The sequence below is a fragment of the Columba livia genome, chromosome 26 (genome assembly GCF_036013475.1).
Source record: "Columba livia isolate bColLiv1 breed racing homer chromosome 26, bColLiv1.pat.W.v2, whole genome shotgun sequence".
Lineage (NCBI taxonomy): Eukaryota > Metazoa > Chordata > Aves > Columbiformes > Columbidae > Columba > Columba livia.
In genome coordinates, this window is record NC_088627.1 from 5344547 (window position 1) to 5370912 (window position 26366).

The following is a 26366-nucleotide window of genomic DNA, read 5'->3' on the forward strand; positions in this document are numbered from 1 at the left end:
AGGTTGAGAAGGTTTCATTGACAAAGTCATCCATTTGTTTCTATCCCGATCCAGATAAAATGAGCTCTGGATAAAAGCACAAGATTCCATTTTCCAAGCCTCTGTAACAGCACTGAATTCACTTAGAATCAATTTGGTTGGAAAAGACCCTCAAGATCATCGAGTCCAACCATAAGCCACGCTGGCACTGCCCCTGTCCTGAGAACCTCATGTCCATCTGTCCAACCCTCCAGGGCTGGTGACTCCAGCACTGCCCTGGGCAGCCTGTTCCAATGCCCCACAGCCCTTTGGGGAAGAAATTGTTCTTAAATCCAACCTCAACCTCCCCTGGCGCAACTTGAGGCCGTTTCCTCTGCTCCTGGCGCTTGTTCCTGGGGAGCAGAGCCCGACCCCCCTGGCTCCAAGCTCCTTTCAGGCAGTTCAGAGATCAGAAGGTCTCCCCTCAGCTCCTGTTCTCCAGGTGAACCCCCCAGGTCCCTCAGTCTCCATCACACTTGTGCTCCAGCCCCTTCACTTCAGAAGGGCTCAACGAGAAGAGATGCCAATTTAGGTGGCAGCACAAGCAGCATCATTCCCAACATCTCCACCAGGATGCACCGCGGGTTGCAAGCTCACACTGGCACTGTGGGGACGCCTGCGCGGAACCAGGGGCCAAACTCTGTCAAGGGTGCAGGGCTGCTAAAACAAAACAGCGCTGAGATCTCCTTCCCAGGAGGAATCACCGCTAACAAGGAGAAGGCGTTTCCTCCTCCAGCGGACGAAAGGCTCGTGCCCGTGAGCACCGACAAGGCGCCCAGTGCAAAGCACAAGTCATGGTGCAGCAGCGCGTTTTCATCCTAGGGCAGCGCTCGGCAATTAAAACGGAAAGAGAGGGTGTGGTTTCTCTTCTAAATGACTTATTCCTGAAGTCGGAACGTATTTTAACCTTCCTTTTCAGCAGATAAACTCTGTTTCATTTGCAACTAAGCTCAGCCTCCCCTCCTTTAACACATACACTAAACTATTTTGATTAATGAAAGAGTCAGAATAAACCAGTTCCAAGTGTTTTCTATACAGCTCAACTGCTCTTTCAGTTTCTACTCACGCCTAGATAATTATATCACAGCTCCGAGTGCCCCCACCCTTCTGCTGCACTTGGGGAATACTAGAAAGATAAGTCTTTTCTTAATTATTAAATGTAAATAGCTCATTAAATATAATCCAATTACTTTAATTGTAAGAAAAAGGAAGTAATTACAATATGTACATGTATTCTTGCCTGAACAGTTTTAATATCTTAAATGAATCTTTGCAGCATTAATATTTTAAGTTAACCTTTGACACAAGGAGAAAAAAAAGACACTGACTCCCTGCTATTCTGCAGAAGTGTTATATCTGCTGGGATTTCCGTCACAAAATAAACCATAAGAACAACCTTGAGCATCTAAATTAAAATGGTTTATGAACAGCGTCTTAATAAAGTCAAAATAACACGTGGGTTTTCTATTGTGGAGGGAAAAATAATAATAGAAAATATATATATGTGTGTGTGTGTGTGTGATGCCACATTAAGGCCCTGAATATGCTTTTTGGATCTCAGGAGTCAAGTGAGACCGGTACGACCATGAAGTGGGGAGAACAGGCAGGTCCGAGCCCACCAGCACCAGAAGCCCCCGTGTCTCCAGGGTTTTCCAGGCGGTTCTGCTCCACACCTACAGTCTGTGCTGCCCATGGGTGGGCAGAGGCACCGGGGCTGGTGAAAAGGGGTCTGCCCCATGGCTGGGTCACCCCGCTCTCCCGCAGAGCTGCCCAGCGAGGAGACCCCCCAGAAACACCCCATCTGGATTCAGTGCGCACAGTCCCGGCTGCCGTTGGGGATCCGCAGGCCGAGCGCAGGGAGCTGCGAGTCGCAGTCTTCTGGTTTTGCTCAAGAGCGTGACAATCCTTGGACTCACTTTCTCCGTCGGCGCAGCCAGCGGGACCGACCGCCCTTCCAGGCAGGCCTGGGCAAGGCCCTGCTGTTTCAATCAGCCCCCCCGGTCAGATTTCAGCTTGGACGTGGTGACACATGCCTGCGTAATCTCCTTGGGACAGTCAGAAAAATAGTCTTTTTAAGCTGTAGTTGTTTCCAGTTTGCCTGTTCCGAGCCCAGCGGTGATCTCACCTTATGTAATCCACAGTGCAAACTCCAGGCTTTGCACCATCCAAGACTATTGCAGAGCGCTTGAAACCATCACTTTATTGAACCCATCTTTTTGGGAGAAGAGAGATCAGACTATATTAGGGATGCTAAAGATGCGAGTCTTTCTATCAAAGCTCACCACAAGGTCTATAATAAGCTGCTTTATGGAAACCTCTCATGTGAAGCCAGACCCTAGACGTAACCTCCTTGATACAATATTGAATTCTCAATAGCAACCAAAAGGCTATTTTGTATAAGTTAATTACAGGCGTTTTTAATTTAGCCTCCAAAAGGGACGCAGCCAGTTATTTCACGCTGCCCTAGACAGAAGGTAAAGGTTTCGCACAAGCTGTGTTTATAGCTGTTCGCTTTCCTCCAGCAAAGCATGGGCTCGGCAGCTGTCGGGATTGAAAGAACAGGATCTGGGTGTGTGCACGCTTCTCTCTTGCCTTTTTTTTCTCTCCCCTTTTTGCAGCTGCAAGGCCAAAACCATAAGAGCGTGTGTGTTTTTTCTGACGGTGCACAAAAGCAGGGTGCCTGAAAGGGAACTCGCTTCCGCTCTGGCGAGCACTCAACCAACTATTTGCTGGGCTAAGGGGTGGTCGGGGAACTTTCACCCATCCATTCAGCCAAGGCCGCTATTCCCCCTCCCTCCCAATTAAATCCCATTTTTTGCACTCCATGCATGAACCGCAGCTACACCAATACATCAGATATTGTGGCTGATAGTCTCCTCTGAATGCCACTTAAAGCCCTCCAGCGCGGAGCTGCCTGAAAGCAAAGCATCATTCATTCTTTGAGCAACAGGAAGGCAAAAAAAGACTTTAGCTATACAGAGACTTGAAATAAGACTCTAAGAAGTAGGAAAAGGGCATCCAGCGAAAGAGGAAATGAGAAATTAAAACCACATTCAATCTTATTAGCAGTAATACAATAGGTCAACAAAGTACTTCGCAAAACTCCACAGCATGGGAACAATTTATGCAGAGCTCCCTCCTATGCGATCAGCGACACCAGCCCATTCGGCTATTACAGAGAAGAGGCCAAGACTGTCAGCGGCTATTTCAAATAGCCCAGCTGGGAGGGGAGATGCTGGAGATATTCCCTCCATTGGAGGAATATTCCACCCCCCTTTTCCATCTGAAACATCTTCTCTCTCCAGGGATTTCCAGCATCTTATAAGCGAAGCCTCTTTGAAGTACCGCAAAGTGGCATTGCTCATCATTTCGGTAATGATAGTAAATAAGCTCCAGTATTTTGTTGATCCTTTTCCTTTTGCTTTACAAACAAAAGGTCAGAGTCATTAGCCCAGTTTTATGAGCGGGGAGAAATGGAGGCTGGGAAGAGGCAGGTTGCTCTGGAACATCATGGGAAACGTCGGCGAACAAATAAGACAAGAAACCCTAAACCACAGGATTTAAGAATAGCCAAGCCAGGTCATCCAGCCTCCAGATAAACCAGCATCCTCCGTGCATAAAGAGCATGAGAGCAAGGCAAGCGCAGCGCAAATTCCCCCTGCTGTCCTTTTCCACATCCCACCTGAAGACCATGCAGGAACAACCACCATCATTTCATTGTCCTTCATGGGTTTCACTGCCATAAACAGGTCTCTTCAGCTTCTGAACTCATCTAAACAGTCAGAATCCACCAAATCCCAGGGCAGCGAGTCCCACATTCCTCATACACCAGGTGAAAAGACGCTTCCTTTTATGCCCTTTGCTCTACAATTAAGAGATTTTAATCTCAAATCTTACATAAAGGAGTCACTCAACTAAACGTATCGCCATTCATATGAAACAAGCACCTTCCAAGAAGAAGGTTATCTGGCTGCATCGCACAACACGAGAAGCTCTCCATTCTTATCGAACGCTTTTAGCGGAAACCCAAATAATAAACTCCCGCTTCAGGTTTGATTTACGGCAGCGGTAAGAGCAGATTCTTCTCAGTGGACAGCTGCATATTGAGAATGGGGTGGACAACCATACTCACTGTCAACAGGAGAATCAAAACCTCCAAGACAAAAGGTCACTGGTGACCTCTGAGCAGCTCAGCACCACAGAAATTTAAGCCCTCAAAACAACTGCTGCTTTTTGGGCATCTCCCATCCTCCCCTCTTGGTACCACAGCACCCTTTAAAACACCAATTCTCCCCAAAACAGCTCTGGGACGCTGCTCTGCGAGAGGAGCTGACACAGAAGGTGCCAAAGGAACAGAGCAGGTCAGCGCTGACCCCATTTCTGGGAGACCAAGCGAGATTCCTCATCCTTCACATTTTCTCCATCAAAGCCCCTGGCAGATAGTTGAGATGTGTCCGTGCTCTGCCGCTTCTCCAGCAGCAACATAATACCCAAAAGCTTTACTGCGATTTCAAGAATTAGGGGAGGATCTTGAGGAACTATTTCCCAGGCCCATTAGGGCGGTGAAGGCGAGCTGGGGATGGAGAACGCGATTAACGCTCCGCGCTGCTTGCTCAACAGAAAAATAACGTGGAAGTTGGTGTTTCGGTTCTTCTGGGAGGGGATGGACCTTCTGCCGCCTGCCAGGCAGGGGAAAAACCAGCCTGCGGACCTTCAGGTGGAAAAATAAATCTTACATCAATCAGAATTAGGCCTGAATGGGAAAACCTTCTGTAGAAGCTCCTGTTGGGCAGTGGCACCAGCAGCCTCCCCTCCTCAAAAAGAAAAACACACGGGCTTTTTATGACACGGAGTTGCAAAAATACAAAGGAAGTGAATGTCACCAGGGTGGTTCTGTTCTGAGCAATCATTTGCTTATTACCCAGAAGCCATTTCCACATGCCTTTTTTTAAACCCAGTGTTTATAAATACCCCAAATATTTAAATAAATGTTAATCTGCCTTAACTTAAAGACCCGATCTCACAAATATTTATCCTTGCACAGTGAGAATAAATATCCAGTGCAAATACACAATTCCTGGCTCCAGCTCCCACCAGAAGAGCGCTGCCGAAAGCAGTAACGCGCCCTATGAAAATAGGCAAAATAGGCACGTTTTACTTTCCTAGATGTGAAAGTGTCACTTTTGGTTTGCCCCCTGTGCATTTTGCGCAGCATTCTTTTACAGTCTAGAAAAAGGAGCAAGGCCAGCGCTGAGCCATCTGTTCTAGCTATTTTAACCCTTTGGCAGCGCGTGGTTTTGCTGGGTGCTGGGGGTTTTATCCGTAACACAATTGCTATTTAATCCTTTCCCTGGTTTGTGACAGACACGTATTTTGCAGAATGACCAAGGGCTAAATATTATCATTATAAATAGCAAAGGCAAAACAAAACCGGCAGCTTTAAAGTTCACAGAATCACAGAATCCCAGAATGTCAGGGGTTGAAGGGCCCTGGCAAGCTCATCCAGTGCAATCCCCCCGTGGAGCAGGAACACCCAGATGAGGTTACACAGGAAGGTGTCCAGGCGGGTTGGAATGTCTGCACAGAAGGAGACTCCACAACCCCCCTGGGCAGCCTGGGCCAGGCTCTGCCACCCTCACCCCCAACAAGTTCCTTCTCAAATTTAAGTGGAACCTCCTGTGTTCCAGTTTGCACCCATTGCCCCTTGTCCTGTCCCTGGTTGTCACCAGAAGAGCCTGGCTCCATCCTCCTGACACTCCCCCTTTCCATATTGATCCCCAGGAATGAGTCCCCCCTCAGTCTCCTCTTGTCCAGCTCCAGAGCCCCAGCTCCCTCAGCCTTTCCTCACACGGGAGATGCTCCACTCCCTTCAGCATCTTGGTGGCTGCGCTGGACTCTCTCCAGCAGTTCCCTGTCCTGCTGGAACTGAGGGGCCACAGCTGGACACAATATTCCAGGTGTGGTCTCCCCAGGGCAGAGCAGAGGGGCAGGAGAACCTCTCTGACCTACTGACCACCCCCTTCTAACCCACCCCAGGTACCATTGGCTTCCTGGCCACAAGGGCCCAGTGCTGGCTCATGGTCACCCTGCTGTCCCCAGGACCCCCAGGTCCCTTTCCCCTACGCTGCTCTCTAATAGGTCATTTCTCAACTTATAAAGTTATTAAACACTAGAGTTCAAGAAAGCCCACAAACTATCTAAAAGGATTCAGGCTGAGTCTTACACTTGTTGAAATCTTCATTATTACAGAAATAACCTGACTTTGTGGAAATATTAATCCTAAGAACCTCCTTCATTTATCTATCACCACAAAAAATAAAATTAAAATCAAAACAAATACAACAGGAGAAGGATTTGCTGCTGGAACTATAGGCACATGAGGCAATCGCTGAAGCTTTAACCCCTCCACCCACACTGTGCCATTATCTAAGCTTCATGAATGAAATCAACTTTTCCTAGACCAGCCCTGAAGAATGAGATATATTCAAAGCATGCTGAGAAACTGGGTTGGTAGTTATCATAAAGGTTGTATTCTTCTTAATGAATCACTGCTCGCAAATACCTTCTGAGCTGCAACTTAAAAATACACCATTTCTGTTTGGTGTGTCACGTTATTCAGAGGGAAAGCAGCTTTATACTCTGCTTAAAAGAATTTGACTGTTAACTCGTTCCTTCAAACCCCAGCAGCTTGATCTCTAAAGACACGAGGGCTGCAGTTCCAGCTGCTTCTTCGGGAAGCCGCTCACTCCACTTGCACAAAATACAGTAGCCAAAAACACACCGTATTTCCCTTTCAAATCCTCCTGCCCTGCCCCCAGCATGGTTTTGTAAAACCAGAGCTTGGAAATTTGTTAGGAATGTAGACTGGACAGAAGCTGAAGTGGGAAACGGTCCCAGAGCAGGCGGCTTGTGTGGGGCTGGGGACAGGGAAATCCAGCGAGGGTCTCGCTAACAGTACCGTGCAGCGCTTGGAAAAACCTGATGGGGAGCAGACAGCTTGGAAAGGCTTCATCTTCACAGCTGTGAAGAGGAAGGAGCCTGACAGGCATGAAACACCAGAATTTGGGGCATTTACTTTTTGATTTTGTTAGCAGATAAAAAAATATCGCATTTCTTTTTAAAAGCGGTGAAGATGTGCAGTTTAGGGAAGAGTTTGCACTCAGTTCACCCCAGAAAGTTCATCCTCTGACAAATTATCAAGTAGAGAAGGGCTTTGCCCTGCTGTAACTGGGCTACACAGGGAGCTGGTAAACCTGCTCCTCCCCACAAAGAGAACAAGGGTTTGTGCCCAGCAGAAATCGGTGCTGTGAAAGGTAAAACTCCTGGGTTTGATCCCCACCATCACCAACCCACCCAGGGGCAATACTGACAACTGTAGCTTGACCAAGGGTCAGCATTAGGTGGGTCTTTAAAGTTCTCACACCCAAACTTCATGTTTTCAAGCACAATCCTAAAAAAACGTTTAAAAACCCAGAAGTGGAGTGCCCAGCCTGCTCCACCCCACTTCCTGGCTGAATTTGTCCTTGGCTGCGAATGCGAGCGGATTTTCAAAGTCACTCTAACACCACACTGTGTTTTCAGTGGGTCCATGTGAGTTTGGCTTTAACTGAGTTGTGGGTTAAACTCTATCAGTTTCTGTGACAAAAACCCACTCAAGGTCAACAAGGGGCAAATCAGAACGAAAAGCATCGCAACGCGGCGTTTTAAATTCCTGCAGCATTCAGCAGCAACTCATTCTGCAGATGTCTAAAATGGGTGGAAAACATAACTATTCCCCTTCCTCATGTGACCAAGCATATGGACCTTAGCACTTCCCATAAAGTACCGGTTTTGCATCAGCTCTGTCCCAGGGAAGCACAGCTGCCCTGCTGCCTTCTCACATCTTCTGCTTTCAAGTTTTCCATCTCGTGAGTCTTCGGAAAGGACATGCAAAGTGTGAAGGTTACAGAGGGCTTCACCAAATACCCCCCTGTCTGCAGCCAGTGTACTTAATAAAAGGGTTTTTTTTACTGTTACTCATATAATTTCATGTCCAACATCTGCAGTGCTGAAAAACTTACACTCTCAGTGTTTTGGGGTGTCATATCAGGCAGGTCTACTCCTGGCATGAACACATCATGCAGTCCCACCAGTGGTCTGATCTGCACTGAGGTGCCCAATTCTGCTGCTGCTACTAATGAAAGTAAAAAAAATAAAGCCAAATGGGAAACTTTTGGCAGGAAAACCCAAAAATCCTACCAGGGGAAGGTCCTTGAGGTCAAATAATAGCTAACAAGGAAGAACTACAATCTCTTACCTTACTTTGTATCCCAAAGGAGTAACCCCTAAATGCTGGTGAGGTACAGCCTGAGGATATTCCCTAACAATTTATTTCCTCTCTGGAAGAAAAATGGTCTGAGGTCACTGGCAGGTCAGCACGTTTGACCAAACTACCCAACCATATCCTGTTAAACTTCCTTTCAGAGAGCACCTATGGATTGAATATTGGGGGGAACATTTCCCAAAGCATGCTACAGCCCCCATCATGGTCTCACCCTAAATGGTTTTAGGTTTTGTGTGCCCATAGTTAATAGTCCAGGGGCTTACACACGTCCTTACAGTGTACCCAGACACAGGGTGCACCCGGTTGTGGGGCAGGGAGCCAGCCAGGAGGGAGAAGTTGCTTCCACAGCAACCCTGTGTGAGCGCAATCAGCAGAACCTGCACCGAACGAGGGCAGCCAGCTCACACCCAGACAGACAGACTTTGTACACGGACACACAGACATTTGCACAAGCACTGATCTCAAACCCAGCCAGCAAAAGGCCGAAACAGCCTGGGAATGGAGGGTCCCCCTTCTCCAGCACACAGGGGACCCTGCAGCACCCCCCTTTCTCCCCAAGCCATTCCCCACTAAGGCAGAGCCCTGCGATGGCCCCAGGACAGCAGACACCGGCGAGGCCTCGGCAAAGTCCAGCAGAGCAGCATTTCCTTAACCCAACCCGGGCCCTGTCCCTGTCCCTGCCCCCCAGCCCCTCCGGCCGGCCCAGCCTCGGCCCCGGGCACAGCTCTGCACCGAGCCCTGGCCCCTGGGAGGGGCTGGGCAAGTGTCAGCCCAGGGATGAAACCATTTTCCCCTCCCCGAGCCCAGGCCGGGCCGGGCTGCCCCCCAACACCCCCAGCCCGGGGGCGCGGGGGCCCACACAACCGGCGACTCACTTTATGGCAGGAAACAGTGCCCAGCCCAGCCCCATAGCTCACTATTTAGCAAGGGCCTAGCGGCCCACCCCACCGCCTCTGCCTCTCTCCCCCGGCAAAAGGCGGCCTGGGAGGCCCGAGGAGTCGCCGCTCGCCCCTCTCGTACTCACCCCTCTCCACGGCTCTGCCCTCCGGGCCCCCTCGGCTCGCTACCACCAGGGCGGGCCAGCCCGGCCGTCCGCCATTCCACAATTCCCCCTCCCTGCCCTGACTGGGCCTCGCCCCGCCTCCTCCCGGCCGCCGGTCCGCTGCGCCATTGGCTCGCCGGCCAATGATACTGCCATGCTATTGGCTTCTCTCGGATGTCTATCAAAGCCGTCCTACGCCACTTGCGTACGAAACTAGAGTAGCAGAAGAACCCCACCCAAGCCAGCCGCGCAATGACAGTAAACAGGGCGGAACCTACCTTTAGAGGAGGTAGATGGGGGGAGCACAGACAGATTTTGCGACAGATTCTAAGGGCAGAGGGGAGAACCGCAAAACCACACAAAGCCACGACATTTTAAAGATGTGTGTCTGAGTCTGTGAGGGCCAGAGATAGATATTATTCCAGGTGGCTTTAGAGGAAAAGAGTCTCTGCCCCTTCCGCAACCCCCTTTGGAGAGCTCCTCTTTGGTGTTACCTTTCGCCTCTATGGTCTCACGCCCAACGAGGAAAGTTCCACCTGGGGGAGCGGGGGTGTCACTCCAGGGCGGGGCGGGGGGACGGAGTGGGAGGGGCGGGGGGCAGAGTTCTGGGGTCCGAGCGGCGAGTGTGGGGCGCGGGGAGAGGACGAGGGACGGGACAAGGGACAGGACAGGACAGGACAGGACAAGACAAGACAAGACAAGACAAGTGTAGGGGACGGGACTGGGGGGGACAGGAGGAGAAAGGAGCGTTGGCATGGGGGGGCTTTGGGGAGAGGTAAGGGGCGGGCAGGGGGGTGCAGGTAACAGGGACAGCGCTGGGCTGGTGAGTGGCACCAGAGCCTGTCCTGCCGCAAACCCTGAGGGTCCCCATCCACCTCCAGCCCCCAAACCAGGGTGGGGGGTCCCCAGCATGAGGGTCCCCAGAACTGGGGGACAATGGGGTCAGCCATCCCCCCCTTGCGGTGGGGTGTTGGCCGCTGGGAGCAGTGGGGTGATGCTGATTTGGGGTTTCTCCCCAGGGCCTGACGATGTGGGGAGCGGAGCCAGGACATAAACAAGCCTCGTTTAACGAATGGGGCTGGGAGCACGTGTACGGGGGGCTCACAGGATGGATCCCGCTGGGGGAACACCATTGTGCATCCAAGTCCCACAAGAACTTGGGGACTTGGGGAACCGGGGCGATGCTGACGGCCCCCCCAGAAACCGTGAGAGCAGAGGCTGGATCAGAAATTACCATCACGCCGTGTTCCCGCCTGCGCACCTGATGTTGACCCTTCCCTCCCTGCCTGGCGCTCAGCACGAGGCGCCGGGGCCGTTGGTGTCGCGGGAGGGGCGGGCAGGAGGACAGGTGTGGGGTGCAGCGTCCATCTCTGCCGTGCTCGTGCTTCACACCCAACCGCGGTGGGTCAGTCACCGACAGTCCCGAGAAGATCCCTGTCGGTGCTGCTGGGGAGGGCAAACCAGCCACGGGCATCACCAGGAGCACCACGGGTGTCGCTTTGGTGTGTGCTCTGCCCACCTGCACATTGTGCCTGCAACTCAATCATTTTGGCTGGAAAATACCCTCGAGATCGAGTCCAAGTGTTAACCCAACCCTGGCACTAACCCACATCCCCAAGAACCTCATCTACACATCTTTTTTGTGCATGTTGCAAACAGCCATTTCTTGCCCATTTTGCATCGTTTCCCTCCGTGTACAGCCACCTTGGGTGTGATGCTCAGTACCTCCCGCTGCCCCCAGCACCCGCTGCCCCCCATCCTGCCCCAGCGCCCCCTTTTCACCCCCGTGGGTGCAAGACAAGGGCTGAGGTACTGCTGTTATGCTCCAGGTTTTCCAGGCTGCCAGCTCACCGTTCCCTTGAAGAAGCTCTGCTTCTATCTCAAGGTGTCACAGCCTCAAGGGAACCACCTAATCTGGATCTGCACTGCAACCTTTATCTCTCCCCGGCTGTGTGAGAGACTCTGTTTATAGCTGCCGAATAATACCTGCTAAATTGCAGGATCCAGCCGCCCCTCCCAGCCCCGCAGTACCCCTGACACTTGTTTCTCTGTGAGAGGGATGCTCTCGCCTGCCAGGTGCTTCTAGCTGTTTTGCTGGAGGTAAATGATGGTCCTGGGGGTGGGGAAGGGCAGCTGGGCTGCTCCTGCATCCTGCCCCCCTCCCAGGTGGGCTCCAGCCACGTCCAAGCCCCGATAACCCCATCCAAGCCCTGATAACCCCATCCAAGCCCCTGATAGCCCCCGACAGGCCCTGGCACAAGTTGCCGCCCATTCTGGCTTCATTCCAACCCCGTTTCCCTCAGCCCGGGCTTCACTTCTGCCGAAAATGAGGTGGCACCCAGCAGGTGCAGCCTCATCTTTTCATGATCCAGGGATGGGGAGAGGGAACGTCCTCCATGAGAGGGAGGAGATGGCAGCTTATCAGAGCCCATGTGCCACCCCAGCCTCGCATGAGGCCATGTCCTTGCCCAGGGATGGTGGCCCTGATTCCCATGGACCACAACACCTGGGCATCAATTTGAGCTGCAACCACAAGCTGGGGTGCATGGGATGCACAGGGTGAATGGGGCATCTGAATGTGCCCCAAGGATATGTAGGACATGTTGGATACCCAGGGTGCATGGGGTGCCCAGGGGTGCGTTGGGCATGTGAGAGAGAATTGTAAAATTGTGGAATCATTTTGGTTGGAAAAGCCCCTCAAGATCATCGAGTCCAACCATAACCCACCCCTGTCCCTGCCCCATGTCCTGAGAACCTCATGTCCGTCTGTCCAGCCCTCCAGGGATGGTGACTCCAGCACTGCCCTGGGCAGCCTGTTCCAATGCCCCACAGCCCTTTGGGGAAGAAATTGTTCCTAAATCCAACCTCAACCTTCCCTGACACAATTTGCAACAGGGCACATGGAATGAATGGGGTATGCAGGACACATGGATGCCTGGGGCAGGTGTGGTACCCAGGGTGGGTGGGATGCACGGGATGCAGCGGGACGCACGGGATGGGCGGGATGCTCGGTGCAGGGGGGCGCGTGGGGTGCCCATGGCACCACTGCCCGCCGGGTCCCCGCGCCAGCGTGGCGTCGGGCAGTTGCTGCGCCGCTGACATTTACTAATCAGCTCTAACCTCCGCCGCACACCCGCTCCGTCTCGCTTGCTGTCTTGTCTCCATGGAGACTCCGCAACCTTTGCTCACTCGTTAATGGTATCTCAGCAAACGAAACTCCAACGCCACCCAGCCTTCCCCTCCCGGCCCCGGGAGAAATCCTCGCCTCTCACCTCCATCCCCGTCCCCTCCCGCCCATGGGGATAAAAGGGACGAGTCCTTGTTAACGAAGGACCCAGCCACGCTGGGCCGAGCCGGGGGCAAGTTCTGACGGCATGCGGGGAGGAGGAAGAGCCGCCATCCTCCTCGCCACCAAAAAAAAACAAGGCCGGGGGATTTTATTGCTGCGGCAGCAAGGACAGGCTCTGCCGCGCGGGATGCCAGCCAGCAGCCCCTTCCCGGCTGATTTATTGAGTCACGAGGCTCGGCACAAGCCGTTGTGTGTTCCCCCCATCCCAAACCCACCCCTGCCCAGTTACCAGCACCCACCAAAGCCGCCGGCACCCAAAAATCATGAGAAGGCAGCAGCAGCTGCTGGGAGCACGCTCCATCCCCGGTGTCCTGCTCTTGCCGATTCTGTTTTCAAATTAACATGGGAAAGATGCCCATTACCTGCTTCCAGATAATGACTATGATTAGGCAGAGCTCTGCTGCCAGCCGAGATCTGAAGGATTTCTCTGCACTCCAGCAGCGCTTGCCGGTGCAAAAACAAGAGCAATAAAGTGTAAATAAAAGACTAAAGAAAATAACGCGGTCCATCAGCGGAAAGGGTGTGCGGAAGCAGCTCTAATGATGGGCTCTCTGTGGCGCTGGTGGTGGCTTCAGCCCCGCTACAGAGAAGGCAAGACTGGAGAGGGGCTGCCCCATGCCTGCAGCCTCCGTTTGAACCCGGCTCGGCCTCCACTTGCTGGAAACTGGGGGTTTGGAAAGAAAAATTCAAGATGTGTGCTTGTAAGCTGCAGTGTAATGAGTGAGGCTGTCCTGGGGGAGTCCTGGCCCAGCAGGCAGAGCCGGGGGCTTAGGGGAGCAGAAAAAGAAATAGCCTGATGTCCTGATTATCTGTGTCTCCAGGCCACCCCCATGGGGACACCCACAGCCCGTGGGGCTGGGGACGGGCAGGGAGCAGCACGGGACATGCGGTGCCCATGGGTACCAGCTGGCTACAGCACATCCCTGGGGGCACACGAGGGAATGGGTTGGGATGGGATGGCATGGGATGGGATGGGATGGGATGGGATGGGATGGGATGGGATGGGATGGGATGGGATGGAGCCCACCCCAGGTGGGGAACCCTAAACTTTACTGTTCAAGGGTCCCTGTCTCAGCCGGCCCCTCCTCATCCTCCTGCCTGGGGCAGGCATGGGGCTGGCAGAGCCCTCACTGACTTGAAGGGTCTCCCCTATGTCCTCACGTGCCCCCCACGGCACGTCACCCCATGGCACATCACCCCATCGAGCCCCCCATGTCCCCCAGCAGCCCCAGCCAGGGTGACCCCGCAATGGGGCTGCGCTGGCCGCACCATCGCTCCCACAGCAACTGCAGGAGGAGGGTGAAGGCGGCAGACGAGGCGAGGAAGGCCGCATCAGGCTCAGCTCCCCCAGCAGCTCCATTTGTCACCCTGCGGCCCAGGGCTGGGAGCTGGTTACCTGGGAGGGTGAAAGAGGGGGGGACAACAGCCAAGATTGTCCCCATCCTCTGGGGATGCTGGAGTGTCACCAAGGGCACTCACCCTCATCCTGGTGCCAGGGGAGGCACAAAACCCCTGTCTGCGCTGTCAGCCTGAGCTCCTGCCCCTGCAAACCTCCAAGACCCCCCCCACCATGGCCAGGGGAGATGGAAAACCACGGTCACGAGCTCACCCTTGCCAGCTGCACTCGAGGTGGCTCTCAGCACCCCTGGGGCACAGCGTCACTCCCCACACCAAACCACAGGGACAGTCCCCCCAGAGCTGGGGTGTCACCATGTCCCCACGGGGGCGACGGTCCCCACCGTCCCAGGGGACTGAAGAAGAGCTGCCATTTCCTCTGCTCCGGGCAGAGCAAAAACCTCCAAAACTGTGTCCCACATGTGGCTTGCAGGCGAGGTGGCTCCCCAGGGACCCGGTGGCCTTGTGTCACCCCACTGTGCTCCCCTGGCAGCCCCCCCAGACCCCCATTCCGGGCAGGGGCAGCCCCAGTGCCTGCAGGAGCCATCCCAGTCCCAATCCCAGTCCCAGTACCAATCCCAGCCCCAGTCCCAGTCCCAGTCCCAGTCCCAGTCCCAATCCCAGCCCCAGCCCCAGTCCCTGTCTCAGTCCCAGTCCCAGTCCCTGTCCCTGTCCCTTTCCCCGTCCCAGCCCCAGTCCCTGTCTCAGTCCCAATCCCAGTCCCTGTCTCAGTCCCAGTTCCAGTTCCAGTCCCTGTCCCTGTCCCTTTCCCAGTCCCAGTCCTTGTCCCAGTCCCAATCCCAGTCCCAGTCCCAGTACCAATCCCAGTCCCAGTCCCTGTCTCAGTCCCAGTCCCAATCCCAGCCCCAGCCCCAGTCCCTGTCTCAGTCCCAGTCTCAGTCCCAGTCCCTGTCCCTTTCCCAGCCCCAGTCCCTGTCTCAGTCCCAGTTCCAGTCCCTGTCCCTGTCCCAGTCCCAGTCCCAGTCCCCATCTCAGTCCCTGTCCCTTTCCCAGTCCCAGTCCAGCCCAGACGGGGGGTGAATCTCTGCTCCAATTCAGCAGAGTTCCCTAGCAAAGGAGGTTTCTTCCTTTTTTTCTTCCCCCTCAGTGATAACAAATAATAACATAATCCCCTTAATCCGTCCCCGAGGAGCCGGCGCACACCCGGCCGGGAAGCACCGGTGCTTCTGCCGCCGCTGATAACTCGCACCGCCAGGGCCCCGCGACAACCGATGCTTCGGCTCACGCTCTGCCCACCAAAACCCCACATGCTGCCACTTGGCCCCCCTGCCCTCCCCAGCACCCCCAGAGCCCCCTCCAGCCCCACTGCCAGCCTGGGGGGATCTCAGCATCACTCCTTCCCATGGGGCACGGCCACCAAGACCCCACAGAGCCCCCAGTTGCCCCTTCCCCAAAGGGGACATGTTTGGGACCCCACCTGGGGACACTTCCCCCCCAGGCTCCTGCTCAGGGACATGGTGAAGTCCCTGGAGACTGAGCCCCATGGGTGCCCTCCCCTCCCGCCCTTCTGGTCCCCATGGGAATCCCCCGGGTGCCTCCACCCCAGGTGGGGCCGGAGTGCCCCCTGACACCCCCCAGCTGTGCCCTACGCTTTGGTTTAGGAGCAGCCAGGGTCCCCAGGGTGCTGGCACAGATCCCGCACCCCCCACTCCATCACGGGGTGCCAGGAAGGAACCCAGGCGTCCGGCTGCCAAATCCCCCTCCCTTCACAGGGACCCCAGTGTGCCCTTTCACCACGGGGTGGGCACACAGCCCACCCCCCCACACACCATCATCATCCAGCAAATATTAATAACAACCCCTTTGCTTTTATTCCCTGGCTTTCCTGGCCCCTGCTCTGCTGAGCTCAGCTCCTCCGGCTCCAAAACGCCTTTTGAAATTACTGGAGAGTGGAGACCTCTGCAAACGCTCTGCCCCCCCGGCCCCCGCCGCCCCCTCCGCGCCGGCACCCACAGCACCCGTGTGCCGCGCGGGAGCGGGTGCCATCCGCCCCGGTGATTTAAAAGGCGCCAGGCTGGGCTTGATTAAAACCAAGTAAAAAGCCAGAGCCAGGGCAGAGAGGGGGATTAGATCGCTCGAGGGAATGTTAATGGACTCCAGAGCTTTCTGCCCGGCCGGCAGCTGGGTCGCATCCAGCGCGGGGTGGCTGGGGACGGGCCCTGCGGCGGGTGCGCCGAGCGCGCCGGGGCTCAGCTGGACGCGGGGCGCACGGGGAGCCCGAGCTGCGGTGGAGGATGGAGCGGGGACAGGGCTGGGGGGTGGAAATATCTTCCCAGGGCCTGGCTCTTCCTCTGGGAATAGCCGGGGTGGTCTGGTGCTCCAGCTGGGCTCTGCGCCGCCCCCGCTGCCGGCGCGGGAGGCTGAGCCCGCGGAGGGGACACGGCACAGCAGGCCTGGGGCATCGCCAGCACCCCAGGTCCCCTCCCTGGCTGTCCTGGGCGGGGCAGCGGCCCCTGTAGACGTGGGGGGCTGCAAAAGGGGCTGTTTGCCAGGGTGCTCATGGTGGGAAGGGCTGGGGTGACGGCTGGGTGCCGGTGTTGGGATGGGGTGCTGGCATTGGGATGGGGTGCCGGGGCCCCCCCGCCACAAGATGCTCCCCACCCCGGCTGCCAGATGCAGTGGATTGCAGGTCTGACGTGGGAAATCGCCTCCCTTCCTCGTTAGCTTGTGATTAGCATGTCAAGTGGTTGAAGTTGGTGGGTATAAAGGATGCGAGCTAAGAATAATGGCTTCAATTTTCTTCACGGCACAGCCATTAATTTGAAGGAGAAGGGGGTGTCCAAACCTCCTCGGGCAGTTCCAGGGTGCTGCCGCTGCCTCCCCGGCCCCAACCGTGGGGCTGGGGTGGGTGACGTGGCCCTCGCCCCTCTCCGGGTGCCGATGGGCAGCGGCAGAGCTGGGTGCTGGTGTGAGCTCGGCACCGGCACGGGCATCCCGTGTGCTTCCCTGTGCTGGGGCGATGGTGCAACCGGGAGCGGGTGTGCAACACGTGTGCACCCACACACCCCGTCCTCTGCCCCCACATGGCCAGGAACAGGGCATTTCCCCAGCCTTGTCCCCCCGGTCTGTCCCCATGCGCTGGGCAGGGGGAGGAGGGCAAATTCCTGCCGTGTTTCCAAGGGAATGGAAAAACGTCGAAATGGCCGCAGAGCTGCCTTTTCCTGGCACATGCCGGATCCCGGCAGTGGCGCAATGAGCTGCACTCCCCGTGGCAAAGCTCTGGTTCACTGTGGCTCCGGGGTCACTGCGGCTCTGGGGTCACTGCTCTGCCGGTACCCGGGATGTGGAGCATCCTCCATCCCGTCGTCCCGCACCATCCCCAGCTCCAAGCACCATCGCCGGCTCCGGCATTGTTAGCACCACCAGAGGCCAGAAACCTCTTCCCAGCAAAGCTGCTTAATTAATACCACCATTTTCCAGCCCGAGGAAGCAGCGTGGCCGGGCAGGTACAGCCAGGCACCCACAGACCAGGCTCTCCCTATTCACCCCATGTCACCCTGGGCACCTGCCCCAGGTGTCCCCTCAAGCATCACCCAGACACCTTCAATAAGCCAGTGCTGTACAGAATCAAGAAGCAGCAAACCAACCATTTCCCCACCAAATTTCGAAGGCTTTTCTCCCTTTATTTTACCTCCACCCCCCCACGCCGGCTCTGCTGGCAAAACCCCGGCGAGCGCCGGGCCTGGCAGTGGCGGCGGTGCTGGGCTGTGCTGATAAACCCCCAGCAATCAGCCCAATCACCAGGCTTTTCAGGCTCAGAAACGGCGCACGCTGCTTGATAGATTTAATTGAGTCTTAAAAAAATGTAATAAATAAATAAAATCAAGCTGTGCTCCGAGCAGCCGGCACTGCCCGGCGAGATGCGGCCGTGCCAGGCGGTGTCTGCAGGCAGGATTTACCTTCCTGGGGGGTGGAAATTGCACCCACCTTAACAGGGTGTTCATCAGCCCACAATGGATTTAATCTTCCTGCGCTGCTGCTTTTGCCCACCTGAAACGAGACGAAAAATGACGGGAAAAGAGCAAATTTGATGCTTGCGGGAAACGTCATGTTGGAGGCAAGGGGACGGTCATGCACCCCCAAAAGACCCCCCCGGGGGTCCCGCACCTGTGGGGCGGGTGCAGGGTACAGCGGTCCCCCCGCCGCCTCCCCGTGCCTCAGTTTCCCCGTTGAGTGTTGTCGCAGTCAGGGTTGCTTGGAGCCCTCCGAGGGGGGCGCACAGCACCCGGGTGGCCCCCCCCACAGGATCCCCTGTCACCCCCGCCGGTCCCCAGGCACCAGTGGGACCCCAGCGTGGGGGCAGCATCCTCTGCGGGACCCCCCTCCATCGCTCCCCCAGCAGCATCTCCCCCAGCTTACCTAAGGGGTGCAGGGGGCACAGAGCAGTAACAGCCCCCCCAGTTTGGCCCTTGCAGAGGTGTGGTTGCACTGTGGGACCCATTTTGTCCCATGTCCCCCCAAGCCACACCGCCAAACACCCCCACATTGATTTAGGGAGGGTCTGTGACCCACCAGCACCAAAGCCCCCCCAGAAGCGCTCGGAGGGTGTGAGGGGGGTGGAAATACAACCCCTGCAAACACCGTCACTGGGGCACAGGGACTGACACCCCCCTGGGACGTGGGGGTCCAGCTGGGGGGTCAGGGGGGTACCCTGTGCAGCGGGGGCTGCATTGAACCAGAGTTGCTACCACCCAATAGGGGGGTGCTTTGCAGATCCCCCAGCCCAGCAAATAGTGGGGGGGGGGTGTCCCTCACCATCCCTCCCCCCCAAACACAGCACCGACATCTTCCCGGCTGCAGCCAGCGCTGCATCCCCCCCCGCTCCCCCCATCCATCAGTATGCACCGTGTGTTCCTCTCCATAGCAACCTCCCGGCCGCCCCCCCGGCCCCCCCCGCAGCGCAGCAGCACTTTCCGCAGCAGCCCTGACCCCGCCGGGATCACTCACCTCTCCCACCCACAGGTAGCTGGGCCCCCCCGGCCCCCCCGTTCTCTGGCCCTGAGGATGCTGCAGCTTCATCTTCCCGGCCTGAACTTGGTGGATCATTTGTATTTTTGTTATATATATATATATTTTCTTTTTTTTTTTGCTTATTTTTGCTCCTTTACGGTGCTTTCTCATCCATCACCATTGTGTCCTGTCCCCCCCCACCAGGTGACACCCAGGGTGCCCCATGGGTGCCAAGGGGGTGCAAACCCATCCTGCCCCCCCCCAGCACCCCCAGCCCTGAGCATGAGGCGGTTTGCGTGTCCCCAACAATGTGCCATTCGTACCAAAATTCACCTTTCTCGCTGCAACTCCCACCTTTGCTGTATCCCAACACCCCCCAAAACCCGGGGAGGGGGGGGGTCAGCTCCCCCCAGCCCCCCCAGCACAGCTGGGCCGTGCCCCCCCCACAGAGAAGCAAGAAAAGCCGCGGGCATCGCTCAATATAGAGGGGTTTCTTTTAATATAAAAAAAGTGCCTATGAAAAATCCCTTCCTAAAGAACACAAAAAGACCGGGGGGGGAGAAACGGGGCTGGGGGGTTACCGGGGGGGCCACCGGAGGGGTCACCAGGGGGGCCGCCCCAGCCGGGGCAGCACAAGCCGGGGGGCGCACAGGAGGGAGGGAATGGGGGGGCTATTTTGACTAGGTTTTGCCCTTTTTTATTCTGCATTTTGCCTTTTTTTACGAAAAAAAAAGTGGTGCTATTTTTTTTTGGGGGGGGGGATTATTTCTGCTTTTTGCTCCTTTTTGCACAATCCACAAGCTGCACAGAAGGTGGGGAGGGGGGACACACAGGGGACTTGGGGGGGGGGGAAGGAGCCCAAAGCCCCCCCAGCACCCACCCCCTGACTTGTCACCCACAGCAAAGCCCCATTGCCCCGCCCCCCCCCCCATGAGGGTGTGTGATTGACTTTGATTTCTCTTTCCTTTTTTGCTTTTAATTTTTTTGTCCTTTTTTTATGTGTTTTTAATACAAATCTGGCTCTTTGGGTGTGTAACCGCCAAAAAACCCGCCTCGCTCTCCCCAATAATTATTAATAATAACAAAAATAAAACTCAAATCATTAAAAAAAGGCAACGGAAACCCAAGGAACCCCATGCGGAAGTTGCACACCACAAAACCACAGCAGATGTACAGAATGCAATATACAAGACACGATTTATAATAAAACATTATATACAATAAATAGGTTATTGTCACTTCTCTTCTCTGTCGGTCGATCTGTAAATAAACGTTTCTCAGTGCACACGGGTGGGTTTTCGCTCTTCCCTCCTGCGCCTTCACCTCTTCAGGTCTCTTCTCAGTCACTTTTTGGTTCTCCCTCCTCTCTCTCTTTTTTTTTTTTTGTGAATTTTCAGCTTTTTAGCTCCTTTTTTTTTTTTTTTTTCTTCAAAAGTATATTTACAATTGCTGGTTTTGTGCGGAAAATGAAAATCCATCCGGTAAAAAATACAAATTCAAAGGGTCCCTGTGCTCCTCGGCCGCGGGGGAGGGAGAGCGCGGCGCCGGCGCCACGGGCGGGCGGGCGGCGGCGGGCGGGGGCGGGCAGGGCGGCAGCCCCCTCCTCTCTTTCCTCCTCCTCTCCTTCCCCCTCCTCTCCTTCCCCCTTCTCTCCTCTCCTCTCTGCGCCGGTGGCCGGGACGGGGGGGGACGTGGGGCCGGGGAGGCTGTGGGAGAGGAGAGAGGGGTGAGTGCCCCATGTACCCAGGGTCTGGGGTCCTGTTCACCCCCGTGTGGCACCCATGTGTATGGGGGGTTGGGGTCTTGCTCTCCCCGATCTGGTGCTCACGTACCCAGAGTTTGGGGTCCTGTTCACACCGACACATCTGCATCATCACATACTTGGGGGTGTGGGGGCTTTCCCACCTGCACCCACACACCCAAGGGTCTGTGATCCTGTGCATCCCCAGGCTGGTACCCACATACCCAGAGGTTTGGGGTCCTACTCCCCGCCCATATCTGCATCATCACATACTTGGGGATCTGGGGGCTTTCCTACCCTACATCTGCATCCACATACTCAGGAGTTTAGGGTCTTGTTTCCCACCTATTTGGCACCCATGTACCCGGGGTCTGGGGTCCTGTTCACCCCCCGTGTGGCACCCACGGATATGGGGGATTGGGTTCTTGCTCTCCCTGATCTGGTGCTCATGTACCCAGAGTTTGGGGTCCTGTTCACACCGACACATCTGCATCATCACATCCTTGGGGGTCTGGGGTCTTTCCTACTCTCCCTCTGCACCCATATACCCAGGGGTTTGGGGTCCTGCTCCCCCCACATCTACATCATCACATACTTGGGGGTCTGGGGGCTTCCCCACCCTCCATCTGCACCCAGACACCCAAGGGTCTGTGATCCTGTGCATCCCCAGGCTGGTACCCACATACCCAGAGGTCTGGGGTCCTACTCCCCACCCATGTCTGCATGATCACATACTTGGGGGTCTGGGGGCTTTCCCACCGTCCATCTGCACCCACCTACCCAGGGGTTTGGGGTCCTGCTCCCCCCCACATCTGCATCATCACATACTTCGGGGTGTGGGGGCTTTCCCACCTGCACCCAGACACCCAAGGGTCTGTGATCCTGTGAATCCCCAGGCTGGTACCCACATACCCAGAGGTTTGGGGTCCCGTTCCAACCAACACATCTGCATCATCACATACTGGGGGTGTGGGGGCTTTCCTACCCTCCATCTGTACCTACATACCCACGGATTTGGGGTCCTGCTCCCCCCCACATCTACATCATCACATACATGGGGGTCTGGGGGCTTCCCCACCCTCCATCTGCACCCACACACCCAAGGGTCTGTGATCCTGTGCATTGCCAGGCTGGTACCCACATACCCAGAGGTCTGGGGTCCTACTTCCCACCCATATCTGCCTGATCACATACTTGGGGGTCTGGGGGCTTTCCCACTGTCCATCTGCACCCACCTACCCAGGGGTTTGGGGTCCTGCTCCCCCTCACATCTGCATCATCACATACTTGGGGGTCTGCGGGCTTTCCTACCCTCCCTCTGCACCCACATACCCACGGGTTTGGGGTCCTGCTCCCCCCCACATCTACATCACCACATACATGGGGTCTGGGGGGTTCCCCACTCTCCGTCTGCACCCACACACCCAAGGGTCTGTGATTCTGTGCATTGCCAGGCTGGTACCCACATACCCAGAGGTCTGGGGTCCTACTCCCCACCCATATCTGCATGATCACATACTTGGGGGTCTGGGGGCTTTCCCACTGTCCATCTGCACCCACCTACCCAGGGGTTTGGGGTCCTGCTACCCCTCACATCTGCATCATCACATACTTGGGGGTGTGGGGGCCCTCCCACCTGCACCCAGACACCCAAGGGTCTGTGATCCTGTGCATCCTCAGTCTGGTACCCATATACCCAGAGGTTTGGGGTCCTGTTCCCACCGACACATCTGCATCATCACATACTTGGGGGTCTGGGGTCTTTCCTACCCTCCCTCTGTACCCACATACCCACGGATTTGGGGTCCTGCTCCCCCCCCACATCTACATCATCACATACATGGGGGTCTGGGGGCTTCCCCACCCTCCGTCTGCACCCAGACACCCAAGGGTCTGTGATACTGTGCATCCCCAGGCTGGTACCCACATACCCAGAGGTCTGGGGTCCTACTCCCCGCCCATGTCTGCATGATCACATACTTGGGGGTCTGGGGGCTTTCCCACCGTCCATCTACACCCACATACCCAGGGGTTTGGGGTCCTGCTCCCCCCCACATCTGCATCATCACATACTTGGGGGTGTGGGGGCTTTCCCACCTGCACCCACACACCCAAGGGTCTGTGATCCTGTGCATCACCAGGCTGGTACCCACATACCCAGAGGTTTGGGGTCCTACTCCCCACCCATATCTGCATCATCACATACTTGGGGATCTGGGGGCTTTCCTACCCTACATCTGCACCCACATACTCAGGAGTTTAGGGTCTTGTTTCCCCCCTATTTGGCACCCATGTACCCGGGGTCTGGGGTCCTGTTCACCCCCCGTGTGGCACCCATGGATATGGGGGATTGGGGTCTTGCTCTCCCTGATTTGGTGTTCACATACCCAGAGTCCGGGGTCCTGTTCACCCCCACATCTGCATCATCACATACTGGGGGCTCTGGGGTCTTTCCCACCCTCCATCTGCACCCACATACCCAGGGGCTTGGGGTCCTGCTCCTCCTCCATTTGGCACCCATGCACCCAGGGTTTGGGGTCCTGTTCACCTCCCATGTGGCACCCATGTATACGGTGGTTTGGGGTCCTGCTCACCCAATCTGCACCCACATACCCAGAGGTTTGGAGTCCTGCTCCCCCCCTATTTGGCACCTATGTACCCAGGGTCTGGGGTCCTGTTCACCCCCCTGTGTAACTCATGTATATGGGCGGTTGGGGTCTTGCTCTCCCCAATCTGGTGCTCACGTACCCAGAGTTTAGGGTCCTGTTCCCACCAACTCATCTGCATCCTCACATACCTGGGGGTCTGGGGACTTTCCCACCTGCACCCAGATACCCATGGGTCTGTGATCCTGTGCATCCCCAGGCTGGTACCCACATACCCAGAGGTTTGGGGTCCTACTCCACCCCATCTGCTTCATCACATACTTGATGGTCTGGGGGCTTTCCCACCATCCATATGGCCACCACATACCAGAGGGTTTGGCGTCCTGTGCACCCCCCATGTGGCACCAATGTACTCAGGGATTTGGCACCCTGTGCACCCCCCATCTGCACCCACATACCCAGAGGTTTGGGGTCCTTTTTCCCCCGCCATGCGGCACCCATGTATCCAGGGATGTGGCACCCTGTGCTCAACCAATCTGCACCCACATTCCCAGGGGTTTGGGGTCCTGCACCCCCCGTATTTGTCACCCATGTACTCAGGGGTTTGGTGTCCTGTGTATCCCCCACCTGCACCCACATACCCATGGGTCTGTGATCCTGTGCATCCACAGGCTGGTACCCACATACCCAGAGGTCTGGGGTCCTACTCCCCCCACATCTACATCATCACATACTTGGGGATCTGGGGTCTTTCCCACCCTCCATCTGCACCCACATACCCAGGGGTTTGGGGCCCTGCTCACCCCCTATCTGGCACCCATGTACCCAGGGTCTGGGGTCCTGTTCACCCCCCGTGTGGCACCCATGGATATGGGGGGTTGGGGTCTTGCTCTCCCTGATCTGGTGCTCACATACCCAGAGGTTTGGGGTCCTGCTCCCTGCCCATCTACATCATCACATACTTGGGGATCTGGGGCCTTTCCCACCCTCCATCTGGCACCCACATACTCAGGAATTTAGGGTCCTGCTCACCCCCTATTTGGCACCCATGTACCCAGAGGTTTGGCGTCCTGCGCACCCCCCATGTGGCACCAATGTATTCAGTGATTTGGCACCCTGTGCACCACCCATCTGCACCCACATACTCAGGAGTTTAGGGTCCTGCTCACCCCCCACATCTGCATCCTCACATACTGGGGGGTCTGGGGGCTTTCCCACCCTCAATCTGCATCCACATACCCAGAGGTTTGGAGTCCTGCTCCCCCCACACATCTGCATCATCACATACTTGGAGGTCTGGGGGCTTTCCCACCCTCCATCTGCACCCACAAACCAGGGAGTTTGGGGTCCTGCTCACCCTGATCTGGCACCCACACACCCAGAGTTTGGGGTCCTGTGCATCCCCCATCTGCACCCACATACCCAGGGGTTTGGGGTCCTGCTCCCCTCTATTTGTCACCCATGTATCCAGGGGTTTGGTGTCCTGTGCATCCCCCATCTGCACCCACATACCCAAGGGTCTGTGATCCTGTGCATCCCCCAAGCTGGTACCCACATACCCAGGGGTTTGGGGTCCTGTTCCCTGCCCATCTGCATCATCACATACGTGGGGATCTGGGGTCTTTCCCACCCTCCATCTGCACCCACATACCCAGGGGTGTGGGGTCCTGCTCCCCCCTGTCTGGCACCCATGTACCCAGGGATTTGGCATCCTGCTTACTCTCCATGTGGCACCCATGTATATGGGGGTTTGGGGTCCTGCTCACCCTGATCTAGCACCCACATACCCAGAGTTTGGGGTCCTGTGCACCCCCCATCGGGCACCCACATACCCAGAAGTCTGGGGTCTTTCCCGCTCCCCCACCTGCACCCCTATACCCAAGGGTCTGTGATCCTGTGCACCCCCAGGCTGGTACCACATACCCAGGGTTCTGTGGCAGCCCAAGCCCCCCAGCTCTGGCGTACCCAGCACCCCATTACCCTCGTGACTAGCACCCCCCACCCCGCGGACCAGACCCTGCACTGCAGCCCCCCCAGACACTGGGTCACACGGGGTCCCCAGTTTGATGCTTGGCCGTGGGGCAACACCCGGGGCAAGTTCTTCCACCCCAAACGGGTCTGGGGGCACCCACTGGGTGCACTTGTGTTAGAAACCCCACCAGAAAGCGCGGAGCACCCAGCGCACCCCCAGTGCCCCCCCGGGGGACGTATATTGGGGAGCAAAGGGGCTCGGATGGCACTTACCAGGTGACGGTGGCATCTCCAAGCCCCGCTGGCGAAGCTGCCGGAGCCTGGTGGGGTGAGTGAGCGCTCCCAAACATCCATCCGGCAAGAAAAACACCCCCGGCCAGTGAGCGGACAGGGCGGGGGGGGGAAAACCAAAACCAAAACCCAAACCCCCAACCAGCCCCCCAGGGGCAGCCGAGGGGCTCCCCCGGTCCCGTGGCCGGGCTGCGGGCAGGGGACACCAGCGCTGCCCCCGGGCGCTCCGGCCGCCTCCTGCCCCCTTGCCTGCACCCCTGCCCCGGGCTCGGCGGGGGCTGGCGCCGGCTGTCCGTCCGTCCATCCGTCCGTCGGTCCGATTGTCCTGCTGCAGGGTGGGGGGGGCGGCAGTCCGGAAAGCAGAGCCGGGCGGTTGGCAGGCGGGCGGGTTTGAGTGCGGAGGGGGGAAAACGGGGCTTTTCTCTCTTCCTTCGTTATTTTTTTTTTCATTTCGCTTATTTTTAAACTTTTTTCATATTTTTTTTCCTTTTTTTTTTTCCTTTTCTTATATATTTTTTTCTTTTTTTTTTTTTTTTTTTAGAAAACAAACAAACGGTTCCAATCCCGGTTAAATACAGAACTTGAAAAGTGTTCCAGAAAAAAAGTGCTGGCTAAATTACCTCTGCAAGAGAAACAACACGAGGAGGGGACACGATGAG

At 56.2% G+C, this 26366-nt stretch overlaps 2 protein-coding genes across 6 annotated transcripts in view; both read right to left on the reverse strand.

Moving 5' to 3' along the window:
• WASF2 (WASP family member 2) overlaps positions 1 to 9513 on the reverse strand; it is a 32306-nt gene extending 22793 nt beyond the window's left edge. Inside the window, exon 1 of the mRNA XM_065041937.1 lies at positions 9366 to 9513. The gene's annotated coding sequence lies outside the window, so the exon portion shown is untranslated. The remainder of the gene's footprint in view (positions 1 to 9365) is intronic.
• A 10763-nt stretch (positions 9514 to 20276) lies between these two features.
• AHDC1 (AT-hook DNA binding motif containing 1) overlaps positions 20277 to 26366 on the reverse strand; it is a 55047-nt gene continuing 48957 nt past the window's right edge. For all 5 annotated transcript variants that reach the window (XM_065041532.1, XM_065041531.1, XM_065041530.1 and 2 more), the window contains 2 exons: positions 25690 to 26329; positions 20277 to 20804 (listed from right to left, as the gene is read on the reverse strand). The gene's annotated coding sequence lies outside the window, so the exon portion shown is untranslated. The remainder of the gene's footprint in view (positions 20805 to 25689; positions 26330 to 26366) is intronic.